Source organism: Taeniopygia guttata, chromosome 1 (genome assembly GCF_048771995.1).
Source record: "Taeniopygia guttata chromosome 1, bTaeGut7.mat, whole genome shotgun sequence".
Lineage (NCBI taxonomy): Eukaryota > Metazoa > Chordata > Aves > Passeriformes > Estrildidae > Taeniopygia > Taeniopygia guttata.
In genome coordinates, this window is record NC_133024.1 from 73,118,697 (window position 1) to 73,135,518 (window position 16,822).

Sequence of the window (16,822 nt, forward strand, 5' to 3'; positions counted from 1 at the left end):
AATTAATGTTTTGGTTGGGTCATTTGGGATTTTTTGGCTTGGGTTGTTTTTTTGGGGTGTATGTGTTTTGTTGTTTACATTTCTTCCATCTGAAAGGAGTTATTTTATTTCTTTACAGGATCTAGATGAAGCTGTTAGAACAAAAAACTGGGGCAGGAAATCATCCAGATCTTATATTGATTTTATAGAGTCCTCATATTGAAATATTAAATGCATAGTCAAAATATAATTTTTCTTCTGATGTACAATTCTCGGCACATATGTCACCTGAACATTCACTTTTCTCACTCATAATAGTTACTTATGCAAGTGAACTTTCAAATATTATATATTCAACTGGGAATGCCTCTGAAAGTGCAACTCTCATAGTCTCTCCAGCCAATACAATCTTTACTACTTTCCTTGGATTTCATTTTTATCTATAATTCATTAATTCATGGAGGTCAAAAGTCCTTCAGCTAGTATGAAAAAACTCAAGAGTTTAAAATCCCACAGCAGAAAAAGTAAAAAAAAAAACCAAAAACTTAAATATCTTTAACTTTCTATTTCTGCCTTTTAGAAGGTTGATCAGTCCCTATGTGAAAGTAATAATAATGATGATTTCTTGAAGAGTAGAAGTCCTCAGTTATGCGGTATAAATTGAAGGTAAAAACAAAACTCTATTAGTATGCATCCTTGTATTTTTTTGCTCCTTCACAGTTTCCTCGTAACAATGCACTTTCTCTTCTACTTATTACAAAGAACTATTCCCTTAACTACTCCAGAGTCTTTGTAATAGCAATACATTAAGCTCAAAAGCACCTGGATTGTGGTATTTGAATAGCTGAAGGGAATTTTTATTTCCCTTTAGTTTTTTGTCTTATACAAGAACAGGATAATAAATTAAAAATGTGACTGTAACAAGTACTGAAAAATTATTCTAAAGCATCACCTAGAGAAAAACAAAAATTGCCATCTGCATGCAATTTGAAAACCTTGTTCCTTTGTTATTATGTACCTTGTTTTATTTTATTTTCAGTAATTGTTATTAAAACATAGTAGCAATTGTAATTTAGTAGTGCTGATAGATTTCTGGACATATCCATGCAGCAAACTCATTCCTATCTATTGTTCTGTGATGGCACCTCTAATGAGCTCACACTTGCTTGGTGAGATTAAAAATAATACTCTGAAATGACTGGGTTACTGTTTATATGGTCAATGTCACTTTCAGAGCCCTGGAATTATTCCTATGATAAATAGTTTTTTCTGATCGCTTGTTAACATAAAATCAAGTATCTTAAAAATTTCCTGTTAGGCTAGGCAACACATCAAGGAAAAGATTCATCTTTTCTTAAACATAAACTTCTTAGATAATCAAGTTTTCCTGGTTCTCATAGGTTGACTTTAAAGTGAATGAATGCAGTTAGTTCTGTAGGGTAGGAATTCTGAACCTCAGGATCATATATCAAAATAATGGCTTTGAGTTAACATTGCAAATAAGCTATACATTAATATCTTGCACTGCAGTTTTAAAATTCTGTTAGGAAACTATTGTTCTCACCCAAATGAGGCTGCATAATCACAAAAAAAGGAAGTCACACTAAATCATATTTAAACAAAGTTTATGTTTATTATTCGACTTAAAATATGAATCCATCTACCATCCATCTATTAGCCAGTATTTAGTTATAAATTCACAAATAAGTTTCTTATCTGGGTTACCTTTATTCATAATTTTCTTTGGGGTTTTTGCTGGGTTTTTTTTGACTGGATTTTACTTCTTGTTGTTGTTTTTTGGTGCGAGGTTGGTTTGTAGGTTGGTTGGTTAGTTGGGATTTTGTCAGGTATGTTTAAATACCACTACAGCTGGCTGAAAAATCCAGAGCTTGATTTAGGAAAGTCTTATATATTCAAGCAGCTTCACTAGTTTGAAAATAAATAGGTTATGAAAAAATAGCTATATGGGTAATGAGTTTAGGATATGTCATGGAACAGGGATGATGTGAAGTGAGTGCTGAAAATAATTAAGCTTTCATTGTTATGTTTGATATGGAGTAGTAGTAAAGCAATTAAAATCTAGAATGTAATTGCCTTACTAAGGCCTTACCATCACCTTAATTGATATTTAATCATATTTAATCATAGATTAAATATGAAGCCCCATCATAGATTAAATTTGAAGTATTTCCATTTGAAGGTTAAGCAAAACAAAAGATGTCTAATTGGTTCAAGTGTAATAGTTTTTTTCTTTAGGAAGTCTTAGAAGATGATTATATGAATACTGTGTTACTGCTAAAAAAAATTTAAAAACTAAGAAGAAAAGAAACACTGTTACAATTACTGAATCTGCCTATAAGTAATGTAAATCTGTTATGTTTTAAAGAATTTTTACTAAATATTAACTATAGAATGTTGCAAGTGAAATACGAAGTTGAAATACATTGACAAGGTTGTTTCAACAATGAGAACCCCTACTCCTCAATCCCAAATACTTATTACTTCCAAATTAACCAGATATAATTCTTCCATAGAATGAAGTCTAATATTCAGAGACAAGCGATGTGTATCTGCTTCAAAATATGAAACATAATGTTATTTTTATTAGACAAAAAACTACCTACAATAACCAATTGGAAATATAATTTTAATATTCATGTAGAGATGCATAGACATACATACAGATTATTGTCCATAGCTGACATGCTCATTTAGGTGTTGGAATATTTGACTTTTTCTGCCTTCCTCAGACTGAAGAATCAGGAATGCTACTAGTATCCAAAAGAGGTGTGTGAATTTCTGTCACCTTCAACAATTTGGATAAATTATACTTTGATTTTTTATAACTAAATTTTAAAGTTCACATCCAGTAGTTTTTTTACTATAATGTCTTTTATCATTTGTCTTTTTTTTTTTTTTTTTCTATTTATGAACTTTTCATTCTTTTCTACATGTGGTCTCACTTCAAAAGTATGACATAATGACTTCTAGTTTTTAAACACCTATCTTGATCTACCACAATGAACCAAGCATTTAGGAGACTGGAAAGACAAAACAAAACAAGAACAAGATAATTGGGAAAAAAAAAACAACAAACTAACCAAAAAAAACACCACAAAAAAACATTGTTAGATTAAGCAGATTAAGCAATGTCTAAAGGTAGATAACAATCAGATTCAACTGTATTTGCAGTGGCAAATGTGAGAGATATGCAGGCCACTGCTTATTTGCTTCTCCATTTTTTCACACATCCAATTTTTTTGCTAAATTAGTTTCATTAGCAGAGATGTACTACCAGGGAAAGCAAAGACGTTAAAGGACTGCTAGGTCACCTCATCTCCAGAGACTGTAGGCATCTTAAGCACTGCACAAGGAAGGCCTGATTTATTCTAGCACCTATAGTTTCATCTACTGAATGCTACAAAAATTCACAAGCAGTACAGATGTTTCCCATTAGAGGGGAGAAAAACATTATTGTGGTATTTGCTTTTCTTCTGTTTATTTTTCTTCTACCACAATAGAAAACCTTTTTTTTCTTCCTTAAGATTCCAGCTCTTCAGAGAGCAATGGTGAAAAGACCTCTTTTTCCTTTTTAAGTGTTTTATGGCTTGTCTCAGACTTTTGTGTGGTTCATCCCCCATCTCTATTTTTATCACTTTCATGAAGAATTAGAATAACCAGTTTAATTTTGAAAGTGCTAAATGTTCCCATTTGAAATCTAATTGCAGTCCATCTGGCCTTAGTTAAAGCAACTGCTAAATAGAAGATATTAAGTAGAACATAATTACATATTACATTTCAAAAATCGAAAATTAGAAAGTAACTTGATTGAACAAACTGTGTTGCAACACTATATATCACAGAGAATATGCATTCATTCCAAAACTAACTGCTAACTAGGATAATTTATATAATCATTATAATGTGCTTTCTCTTTTTGAATTTTTCTCTTTGACATTTTTACATTAAGAAATCATTAAGTTTTGTATTTTAATGGAATTTTTTCATTTAAATTATCCACAGGTACTCATTATGGTTATGACTATGCATGGCCTTTAGTACTAATATATCTCTGAAAACACACTGTTTATAATTCCAAATCCTCAGCTTTATCATTTAAAATTTTAACTCCTCTCTGAAACTGGACTAATATGGTTCCTTTTTCTTCAGCAAAACTATTTCAGTTTAGAGAAGCTGGGGAATTTGTTTCCTTTTATTGCACCTTCCTTTCTCATAGGCTTCAATTCAGTTATAGAATTAAATATGTAATTCCTATACCTGATCTAGAACTTCCTGTTTTCCTTTCCAGCTGTGAGTGTGGACATGTTTTTACATCACCATGTATGACATTATGTTGACATTGCATTCTCTTCCTTTTCACTACTGGCTACACCAGCTTTTCCCTTCTGCACCCTTTCAGTTCTGTCTTCAGTTGTCCTTGTTACTTGGTTTAACCTCCCTCTTTCTCATCATTAACTGCTGTCATCTTTTACTTCTTCAGTCCCTTTTGCATGCAAGACTGACTACTTGGCCCTTGCCTATCCTTCTGCTGGCCACCTGTTTTCTCATTTTTAAACAGTAGAAATTGGGGGCAAGAAACACTGGAACTAGTCTGGTCTTCTCTCATACAACCACTCTGGACACTAATTACAGCAGATTGGTAATAGGAGACTGTGACCACACCTGATATACTGTGCTATTTTCATTTACAAATTCCATATAAGTGCATGTTCACAGTCCCAGTATTTTTAATAATATTAAGGTTTAATCCTAACACACATCTCTACAGTTTGGAATTTAATGCCCCGCTATGTCTGCAGTGATCTTTATACCAGGTAAACAAAAGAAAATTTAAAAAAAATGAAGGGACCTGCAAATGTATTGTTGAGATATCACTCTAAAGACATGAAGCAAATACATATGAGAAACTGCACCGTTCCCTGAAGCAGTTTGCCTTAAATATATCCCATAAAACTGAAAACACCCCCAAACCTCTTCACACTACATCAAGTTTATTAAATTGTGTATTTACCAAAGAAGGATCTGAAGACATGGAAATTCGCAAATACATATTTCACATAAGCTAGTAAGTGAATTGCTCAGTAGTAAGTGCTCTCTATTTTCCTTTCTCTAGCAGGAGTTGACTAGAGCAAGTACATGTAATGTTTAGTGTTTAAAGAGCAATAGAAATGTCTATTTTCTTTTTTATTCCTCTTAAAAATAAAACATTATGTTCACCATTTGACTTAGCATAAGGTATTAACTGCTAATCTGATAACATACATAAAAGTCAAGGATTCTAAAGTATCTCTTAAAGTATATGTATTCAGCATAATGAAAGAAGTAAATATAGTATAATATTTTCATCAGAATTTTTAGAAGAACATTACAGAAATGAAGTCACCAATGATATGAAATAAGGGCATTTAAGGCATCAGTAGTATAAATGCTTGGTGGACTGCTGATGAATTTAATGCTATGCTCTGCTGTCAAAAAAGAGAAAAGCCCTTAAAGCCTGTTTAGCTATTCCTAATGATCAGCTTTTGACTGCACATTTTTGCTGTTACTGAGAAAATTTGTGGTGGTAGGATCACATTTAAACATGGAGTTTACGTTTTTGCTATAAAAAAAATGGATGTTCTTCAAAGGAGTATGACCATTTAATTGAAGTTGCTCATACTATGATATTCTGGGTTTTGGTGGGGTAGAGCTCATTTTCTTCACAATGGTAAGTATGGGGCTGTGTTTTGTATTTGGCTGGGAAAAGTGTTGATAATATAGATGTGTCTTTCTTATTTCTAGGCAGGGCTTGCTCAGAGTCAAGGCCTTTTGTTGCTTTTCTATACTGCCACACTGGCGAGGAGACTGGGAGTGAGTGGGAGGCTGGGAGGAAACACAGCCAGAACAGCCAACTGAGGAAAGGGATATTCCGAATCAGCTACACCACACTCAGTATATAAAACTGGGAGACGAAGAAGGGAGGACATTTGGAGTTTGTCTCCTCTAGAAACCATTGTGCATAATGGAGCTCTGCCTTCCTGGGAATGGCTGAATACCTGCCTGCCAAAGGGAAGTGGTGAATTAATTCCTTGTTTTGTTTTTTTTTCTATGCATGGCTTTTATCTTTATCTTTGTCCACGCATTTTCTCACTTTTAGTCTCCAGAATCTCCACCCAATCCCATGGTTGGAATACCAAGTGAGAGGCTGCATGGAGCTTAATTGCCAGATGGACTTAAAGTGGGGTTGAACCACGTTTTCTGTTCCTTTCAAGATAGCAATTGCTCACTTTTTGCAGTATCTCCTTGCAGACATTATTTCATTTGTTTCCATGGAATGACAGACATGCAATTACCTCCAGAAAAGATTCAATAAAACTTTGAGACACCTAAAAAAATACTTTTTTTTTTTAATGTTGAGTAATATGTTAGAAATACTATCAAGATCAGATATGTGTCTGTAGACAGGTAGGTGCTTGAATTTGGAGTTGAAGATCCAATTACACATGTAAATAAACAGCTCAGTTACCTGAAGATGGCCTTATGCTGTTTGAGATCACAGACTCATAGAACGGTTTGAGTTGTAAGAGATCTTAAACATAGTGTAATTCCAACCCACCCTGCCATGGCCAGTTCCAGCCTTCCACCGGTTGTCCAAGTGGGCCTAGGAAAGGTACTTTGGCAGATATGCTTAAGAAATTATCATGCCTACCTGCAATGGCAAACAGGACCTGAGCAGATTCATAGCCTGCACAGATGAAAGCCACATTTTAAAAAACACATGTCCTAATTTATGCACAATTTATTGAAGTGGAGGCTGCCAAAATGGGTAAAACAAGTGTTTTCCCTTGAGCATTTAAACTGTTTAAGAAAAAAAAAATCCAAGAGCTTCAAATTAATCAGCTTCTTAATTCAAGTAAGTATTAAAATATGGTGATTTAATCCTGTTCTTTCTTTTTATTTTCCTATATCATAAAACAAAAGTAAAAATAAACCCCAAACCTATGAAAAATCCAAGTTCAGAAATAAATATAAAGACGTACAATAGAATGAAAGAATTAGTTTTCAGCAAGTGCCTTACTTATAACTGTCTCTCTTTTTAATTTTCTTTTTCCTTCTTTTTCATTTTATTCAAGGATGAAAGAAAAATCACACAGAAGTTATGCAGTCAAACACTACTTTTTTTTAATTCTAATGCAGCTGTGGACAGAAGACAAAGGGATATGTCTTATTAGACCACTGAATACCATAGTAAATCCTAAATGGCAACTAGGCCATATGAAATAGGAACCTTTGAAAAGAATATTTTGTGGAATGGGTCAAGTGTCTTCCAAATCTAGTAATTTTTTTGTAATTATTGGAATGAGCATGTGTCAGTGATGGAAGAGCCATCCCTGTTTCATGATTATAGCATGAATGGGGAGAATCATGACTCTATCAATGCATTTTTTTTTTAACCCTAGCTGCCTGAAAGTTTAGTATATTTAGCTACTAGACTATATAGCTTTTTAAATACCAAATTGCTGCTATGACATTTTAGGAGTGGAGACAAAATATAGAATTTGCTAATACCTTTCTTGATCTATTTTTTACATCCTTACTGAAGAAAGAATTCACACTCAGAATAAAACTAGTGAAGAGAAAGACATTTAGCCTTCATTACATCAGTTCAGTTAGAAGGAAAACAAACATGATAATGTGGGTTGTTAGTTCTCCTCTCCTTTAGAGTTAATACAAATGTGTCTTTTTAAAATCTCTATTGCCTAGAGCATTCCAATCAGCATTAATGTTAGGCAAAATTACTTAATGCACTAGAAAATGAAAGACAGAAAACACAGTTAAAAAGAAGTAACAGAGCTTGTTCATGAAGAGCATTGGGAAGAGATTACAGAAGTCAGGGTATGTGAAAAAGAAGGAAATTTTTCCACAATAAATATGTTCTCCAAATTTGCCAAAATTTGCTTTTAGGTCTTATTCCAATAGTAATTCAGATTTACTGGTCACAGTCTTCAACTTGACTGTAATTGAGAACAGCAAGACAAAGTTCTCTAATCCAAACAAAACCAACCATGGAAAGAGCATTTAAGGAAATATCCCAGTAAGTAGCACAGAACATTCAGGGGTAAAGATGTGATATCTTGTGCATTTTCCTGCACTCACCAATTCAAAGTGGTGCATTTATACCACTTCCTAAGTGGAAAGAAATTATTATGTCAGAGCAGTTGGTTATCTAAGATGATACCAAAAATAAGTCTTACTTAAAAATCAATAAAATATACATGTGAGTAAATTATAGAGTTGATGTGCTGAAGCTATGCCTTTCCTCTTTGCAGGACACTGCTACTGATGAAGTTTCACACTTGTGCGAATGACTAGGGAGTTCCCCTAGGAAGGCATATTATCATCCTAATGTGTTAACCAACAAAGAGAAAATCCAGCAAATAGGAAAAGAATTTTATTTATGGCTACGCAAGGAAAAATATTTCCTTGAATATCCATATCTTGCATAGCTTGATTATGAATGTTTGAGATCAACAAAATCCCTCCCAGAAGAACAGTCCTGATTTAGATATTCACAGGAGAAAATTGTGGACTGTGAATCAATAGAAAGGCAGAGGCTTAGCAGTGATCTCTGTTAAGTACTTTGTTTAAGTAGACTAGAAACAAGTAGTAGAAGAAAAAAAAAATAATGAAATGAGAACGTGTTTACTTGGGAAAAGAAAGTTATAGGAAAGTTTTCACTGGAAGTGATAGGAATGGAAGGAATGGATTTTCATGTTGGCATAAAATGCTACAATGGACAATAATTTTAATGGATGAAAATAAAATAAAGAGGATCTTTTTTCAGAAAAAAATCTATTAATTTTGGAGGGAACTTATAAGAAAAAGTGACAGTAATTTAAATACAATTACAAATATACCACCAATTATCTCTGATTTCTACACAAGACAAAAGCTGAATCTAAGATCTTTAAGGCAAGTAGTAGAGGATAAGAGAATGATATATGAGGAGTAAAAAAATAAATGAAAGCCAGAGAACCTTCATAAAATAAGAATGTATATCTATGGAGAAAATATTAACCAAATCTTTCAGAAAAGTTGCTATGAGCCTTTGCTACCTAAAGGTTTTTAGCCAAACTTGGCTCCAAACTTCAGTGATACAGATAAAGAAAAGATGAAATAAGCTTTCTAAATTGTCACTTAGTGAGACAGTGTTGAGGATCATACTACTTTTGAATGACTAGACAACAGAAAGAAAGATATTTATTTTTTATTTGAGGCTAGATAATGTAAGAAAGAAATATGTGCAGGTTTCAGTCAAACACTATTTTTATCCACATAAAGAAAATTGTTTGAGGAAAAAAAATATATCATTTTTATTATAAAAATTGAGGTTAGCTCTTCAGATGTGATTAAAAGAAGATGGACAAGAGACAACCAATCTGAGTAATTCATACTTTGAGTTATTTCTGAACTATGTAATAATTGGTTTAATGAAGGAATTTATCAGCATCATTCAGATGTCTAGTGCTACTTGAAGTGCTCTCCCAAATTTTACATAACATTCAGCTGCTAGTCTAGAAAGCACAGGTTTTCCTTGTCTTATGCTTTACCTCCCAGTCCAGTTCAAGTGTCTCTTATCTCCATGTAGAAAAGGCACTAGACACTGTTCAAGGTGAATAAATCCCCAAGTGTTTTCTGTACCAATTAGGAACAGAAAAGCATGGACGACCAAGATTATTATGGCTGACATGTACAATCATTATCAAAATAAAAGCACTTTAAGTGCTTTAGAAAGTAGAAAACTGACCTTTTCACAAATGTTAGGTCTCATGGCAGAAGAACCTCTATCGTAGTGCAGAGTGCTTCTGTAAGTCAGCATTTTAATTACCTGAATGATTTACATTTCCAGTTTACTTGCCTGCTCTCAACAGCCAGCTCATCTTTCATCGTATGTGTGCAATCACAAGCAGTGTGAAATGTTATTAAAATGCTTAGGCATAATTGATAGAGTCAAGTTCCCAGCATGCCTAAATTACTTTCATCAGAACACTTTTTTTAAATTTATTTTTAAGATCCTGCCCTAAAGGTTTTCTAAAGCCTGGCCCCCAAACTCAAGATCACGGTGATTTCTTATGAAAGACACTGCTTAATTCTATGAGCGAATGTAATAAACTAGTGCAGAAAAAGAATTTCAGTGCAGAGGCAGAGAATGCAATGCAAAAGAAAGGTCTGGGTAGGAGAGAAAAAAATTATACTCTTGCAAGAAAGGAAATGCAGAATTAAACAGTGTTGCTTATCCCTATTCACTTACAACAGAGCAAACTGGGATAAATGCCTCCTTAATAGTGATTCCAGAAAAGCAGTCTTGCTTTACCTTTTGCATAAATGTCCCCATTCAGTCAAATGTAGAACACAGACTTTTCTGATTACCCAAGGACAAAGATGGCAAATATTCTTAGCTTTCTTCAACTGCTTGAAAACCATTTCCCCCCAATATTAATTAAAAGGAAGTTTATTTTTCTTCCAAGGTGATTCTCATTTTATGGGTCTATAAAGTCACCATATAGCTAAAGGATTTAATCTACACATCTTGTTCTGAGAAGCCTTTTTCTTTTAGGCAAAATTAAGCTCCTGTTCCAAACAACCTAATTTCTAATTACTCCATCCCAAGTAAGAGGCTGTTTTATTCTTATCAGCAGAATTTTATTAAAAGGGAATCTGCAATCTTCAGCACACAAGATACATTATCTGAACTCTGCCTTCATCACCTAATCAAAGCTGATTTATAGAAAATTGTGCATCTCTGTTGTACTGAGTATTTCATTGAAAAGACCGTATTGTAAACGGATGATAGCTACATCATCAAGGACAGAATGTTATTGGATTTATAAGCTGCCAGGCACCACAAAAAACGTTGCTGGCTGAAGTGATACTGTTTACCATGTGATGTCACACTGGGTACAATGTACCAGGATCTGCTGATACCATTAAATGATAATAGTAGTCCTGCCCCTTTTTAACTAAGAAATAATTCAGTTCCTAGGTAGACAAAAGAGGCTAAATAGCTCATAGCTTATGTCCCGAGATTATTGCAAGGAAAAATAGTTCATGACTGTCTTCAACTCTTATTTTATGAATAGGCATCTAAAATGGGTTTGATAATTGATATTTGCAACTATTTCTGGGGTTAAATTATGTATTTAGACTTTGCTTTTTAATTACCTACACTTACTTAAAATATCTGTCTTTTTAAACCTAGAAACATTCATTTTAACAGAATCAGTGCTTAGAATGTCACTTCAAGAAAGGGGAATTCAGTCTCCTTCACTAAAAAATTCTGGTTATAAAGGGATCAGATAATCCATCTGTGCATCAGCTCTTCAGGCTGATACCTTCTCATTTTTTTTCTGAAAGGCACAGTTTTCTTGAAATGAATTACACCAGCAGTGTCATGTTTCTCACAGATAATTGCTTACTTCATATATTGCAACATAAACCCTTAAACCATAAAGCTGATTCTCTCTCTCTTTGGTCTCTATATAAATTTTACCTTGTGTTTCATGCTTACAGCTATAGAGACAGTATTAGATACACTAATAATACAGATAGCAGACACCAAGGGCTTTGTTGGAAACAGCTTCTATATTTTACAGAGAAAATAAACTCCTTAACTTCCATTGCCAGTATCTCTCATTCTGGAAATGACTTAATCACAGAAACTTAAAACTGACGTACTAATGTATTTGTGGCAAAACTGTAACTTCAGTGAATCTAGGAATTTATCTTTTATTTATTTTTGCTTTCCAAATGATATTTTTAACAATTAAACCATTCAGGGTGTAGTGCAAGGAACATTATTTGCAAGGTACTGTTGTTAATGGGTAACCTTAAGGGGAATCACATGATAGGGGTGCCTGGGGCATGGGAATGAGCCTGGAAGGGGAGTTATGTATATTGTTTATCCCTAAAACCAGCAAAAAATATTCCTGGCTTGTTTATTTGCCAGTAGAGACATAACTTGGAATTAGCTTTAGTTCTTGGTTCCCCAGATTTAAGATACTACTACCAAATATTTTTGCGATGCATTTTGTTATCTACTTAGAAAAACATATACTTAAAAAAAGAAATTTAATTATTATGCTCTTTAGACCAGCTAACATTCTATTCTGGAAAATAAAGTTTTTCAGTGTATTAAGGCCTCCCATTTTCAAGAACTTTCTCAGCTCAATTTACCCCTAATTACAGATTTTCATCTCATATCTGTTGTTTCGTAACCCCAGCTGGCAACTGAACACCACACAGCTACATACTCCCTCCCTTCTAGTAGGATGGGGGAGAGAATTCCAAGTATAAAAATGGGAGAACTTGCATGCTGAAATAAAAGGCAGTTTAACATTTAAAAGCAAAATTCATTCAGTCAGGTGGAGCAAAACAATTGGTTTAGTCACCAATGGGCAGGAAAGTGTTCGGCCATCTTCAGGAAAGCTCAGCTTTGCCATGCTTAACAGTTACTTGGGAGGACAAACACCATAACCCTGAATTTCCCCATCCCATGAAACTCTCCCAGGCTATATACTGAGCATGATGATATGGAATATCTCTTTTGCCAGTTCTGGTCCTCTCTAGCAGAGCATGAGACACTGAAATTCCTTGGCTAAGGGCTGTTTTGTCTTGGAAACATCAGGGTGTTATCAACATTGTTCTCATACTAAATGAAAAACTCTCTGCATTCCAGCAGCAGCTAAGAATATGAACTCTGTCCCAGACAAAACCAGGAAAATCACATTACCATCAATGCACTGCCTCATGATGCCAGTCTTAGCTAGTTTCTTGCTTTTCTCCTGACAAGAATCTCCCTGGACCTCCTACTGAGGCAGTGCTCTAGACCTGGCTGATAAATTTAATACATTCCTACCTTGAGTCAGCTCTGAGGGCCCACTTTTATGCAGCTTTTACAGTAAATCATAAAATATAACTTAGAAGTGGACAGCTCAAGAAAATGAAAAGTTTTTTGTAAACAGTAAACTAAAAACATTAATAAGCAGATACGATATATATGGGGTTTTATCCTCTATTAAGTCCTTTCTTTCTCTTTCACTTTTATTTGGTTTTAATTAGACAGGTACTAAACTTATCACTTTCTGTTTATAAGTTTATAGACTTAAGGGCCCCAAGCAAAGGGGTACAAGGTAAACAAACATAAATTACATCATAATCACTTAGTGCATCTAAATTATTAACATACAACCACACGTGTATGGTTCAGTTCCATACATAACATACATCCTGTTTGTGCTTGTGGGAACAGGTATACCTAAGAGACAGAAACTGAAAATTTTGTGGGGCTAGGTTTATTTCAAACTTTTTAAACGAATGTGCAAGCATGTTTATAACAACTTCATAATCAATAAACCCTTTTATCAGCTGAGAATAGCAACAGGTACAACAGATACATTTTTTTTGTAAATTTCCAACAACTTGCTATTAATTTGTTTATGAGTTACATAAAATGTTATTACATTTTAAGTCTGAAGTCTGGTTCTTGGTACTCCTCAGTGTTTAATATTCCTGTTTTGTTTCTCTAATAGGTCTTTTCCATATAAAGGGTTTTTTATTTTTCATTCTCAAATGTACTGCATCTCCTGGTCCAATACCTGTGTTTCTATTTTTTTCTGACATTTTCTTTTCATCTGCATAATTGCTTTACTGTGAGTCTTCTTATTAAAGAAGAAACAGAAGGTTTTATTTATGGAGCTAAATATTTAGCTTTCTTCATAATCTAATAGCTCCTCTATTACATGAATTTTTCATAATTTGATCACAACTAGTCAAATCTAGTAGTCACTTTGAGCAAAAGGCCTACAATTACATAAAAGCTGACATGTTATGGAATACATAGAATTCTAAAACATTATTGTTGGCCTCAAAGCACTGTTATTGAAGGTGGCTCACACTTCTATCTGTGAAATAAATATGCAGTTTCTACACTAGTTAAAGTAACCTTCCATATCAGTTCTCCTTCTTAAAAATACCAGTATGAAATGGAATGGTTCTTGTTTAGAGCAGAAAGGCAGGAGGGCTATCCAAGGATAGCTTAAATGTCATGGGAAATTTATTTCAGCATAATTGAATCTAAATCTTTTTGGTCCTCATTTTTGCCAGGTGAAGATTCTTTCTGATATTAAAAAATCTAAACCAAATTATTTACCTGTGGGTCAGGAATTTTTTCTTTGAAAAAAAAAAAAAAAAAGAAAGCGAAGGGAAAAAATTTAAAAAAGAAAAGCTGTTTCTATTCTCATGGGAGAAATATGAGGTCTTCTGGAAGAAAGTGTCTATCCATAACATCTCAGGTATGAGAAAAAAGTGGATTTATATGAATATTTAATACCTACTACTACTGCCAACTATCCTACACTTCCTACTGTGTGATTACAGTGTCTAATATTTTCCTTGTTTAGTTCTATGAATAAAGAATACATTTCTTAAAGTTTCTTTTCTGGTTTTCAGAATGCAGGCTGTATATCTTCTTTCATAATGAGAAAATACATATTCAGAAACAGGTATAGCTCTAATGTTTTAAAAGAAAAATCTTGAGGATATTTGTTTAACTGCTACTTTGAAGAACCCTGTTTCAGGTAAAAAAACCTGCAGCCATTGCATAAGTACATTAAAAGTTAAGTACTCATATATACCTGAAGTAGCATGGTAGTAATAATATTTATGTATATTTATCATTTTTGTGCATAATCAGATACTCCAACCCTCTTGGTCAAAGCTAGTAGTAAGAAAAAATGTAACATGCTAGTAGTAAGAAAAAAAGTAACATGCTCTAAATATATCCAGTGGTTGGCTGCTTTTAAAGATCTCTTAGAGGATGTGAATGAAGCAATTTCTTTCACCTCTGGGGAAGGGATATGAACAACCTGTCATCAGTGAAAACAAATGAAAAAGGGTGTCTGGGATGACAGAGGTAAGAAGACTCTCAGTTCCCTGCAGCTAAACAAAGGTATTTGTATTCTCTGTTGCTGGAATAACTCACTGTACTCTATACAACTGCACGTCAGATAAAGGACTGCTGAGTTACAGGATATATTTCAGTTACTTTAAAAATGAAATAATTTATAATAATAATTTGGTAGTGCAGGAAATGGAAGCTGGAAAATTCCCTAATCACAAGCCCGCAGAGGGACACTAGATGCATTGTCTGCTCAGCAGAGGCAAACTGAAAGGTACTGTAGGCTTCTAGCCCATTAATACTGTATTGTTATTCTAGGAGTGGCCACCTGAGTTGGCAGATCCTCCTTCAGAACAGGGTCTTGTCACACTTATATTGCCTGAACCTGTCGTGAATGTTTGCGGCTTTACTGTTACTTACTTTAGATGTGAAAATATTTATTCTAATTTCTTTATTTTTCTAAAATGTATAATACAATTTTTTTTCTCATGACTGTGAGAAAAAAAAAAAGCTAATCTACCTTTGCTTATTTCAATATGTTAGGCTTCCAGTTTTCATGCAAATAGCAACAGTAAGCATGTTCTCTTTTTATAGCAAGCTACTTATGTCTGATGTACTGACGTTGTGCATAGAAGTACAGTCCCAGACTCATAGCAGAAGCCCCAGGAACTGGAGATACACAACGTGAAGGAAAGAACACAGTCACAGGATGATGGGAAACAGGGACGAGGTTGGCACTGGACATCCCACAGTTGTAAGAAACACACTCATGATAGGTTTTAAGCAATGCAGCCCAGGATCTGAACTATTTTTTGCCATGAGAGAACAGACAAGGCTCTGGCATACATAAAATGTGCCACATTTTAGTGTAAAATTGCATGTAGCTTGCAGACCAATAATAAGGTATAATTTTATTAAATCTATAAACACAAAAATCCCACAAAGGGGAATCCTAAAAGATAGAAAGGGAAATACCTGACAAAACATTATACTCCTTTCAAGCAAAGAGGGATGTTGATGATTCCTTACATACACACCAAAGAGATTGCATTGACTGTAACACCGAGAGAGACCATGGAAGGGTGACATGGCAAGAAGAGCCCTGGATACGGAATAGATACACACACAGTGCGTGTATCCTGCTCTTCTCGGGATTTGCTGGGAACACATCCCAGGGGAATTCTTCTGCACTAAGTATAACTCTCTTCTTGCTGTGTGCTTCCAGCATGCTGATTGTCCAAAAGAGACATTTGGAACATCATCTAACATAGTCCTGTGGAACTTCATACATGAGCCACCTGGAGAAGAACACCAGTACTAGAAAAGGAAGAGTATGGTGCCCTCTAAAAGGGCCTGTACACAGAACAGAAAGTCTTTGGTGCAGCTGGATTGCCTTCAGCTGTGTTGCTCAATTCACACTTAGGAAAACAAGGAGAAGTGAAGCCAAGCATTTATTCACATTAATCTATGCTGTCTTTTTTTCACTGTGTTTGGTAAAGACACTGCCTATGTTCTTTGAATAAGAAGTGCAGACAACTGTAGCATTTGTAGGGCTCAATGATCTTAAAGGTTTTTTCCAACCTTAGAGATTCTATGATTCTGGGATTTGAAGGGAGTTAATCAACAAAAAGTATTTTGAGAAAGGGAGATACTCAATGCAAATTTAGTTTGAAGCATATTGCTGATTTTTCAATTTTAATTTCTCCTATTAAGGGAGAAAATAGTGGGGAAAATATATTCAGGTAGACATCATACTTTTCTAGCAATTGCTAGAAAAAGAAGGAATTTATATCCCATGGATCAATTTATACTATCAACAATAGAATATTTCTCATTCTTCTCTGAAAACCATGGTTTCTTTAAAGGACTTTTCATATCACCAGAATT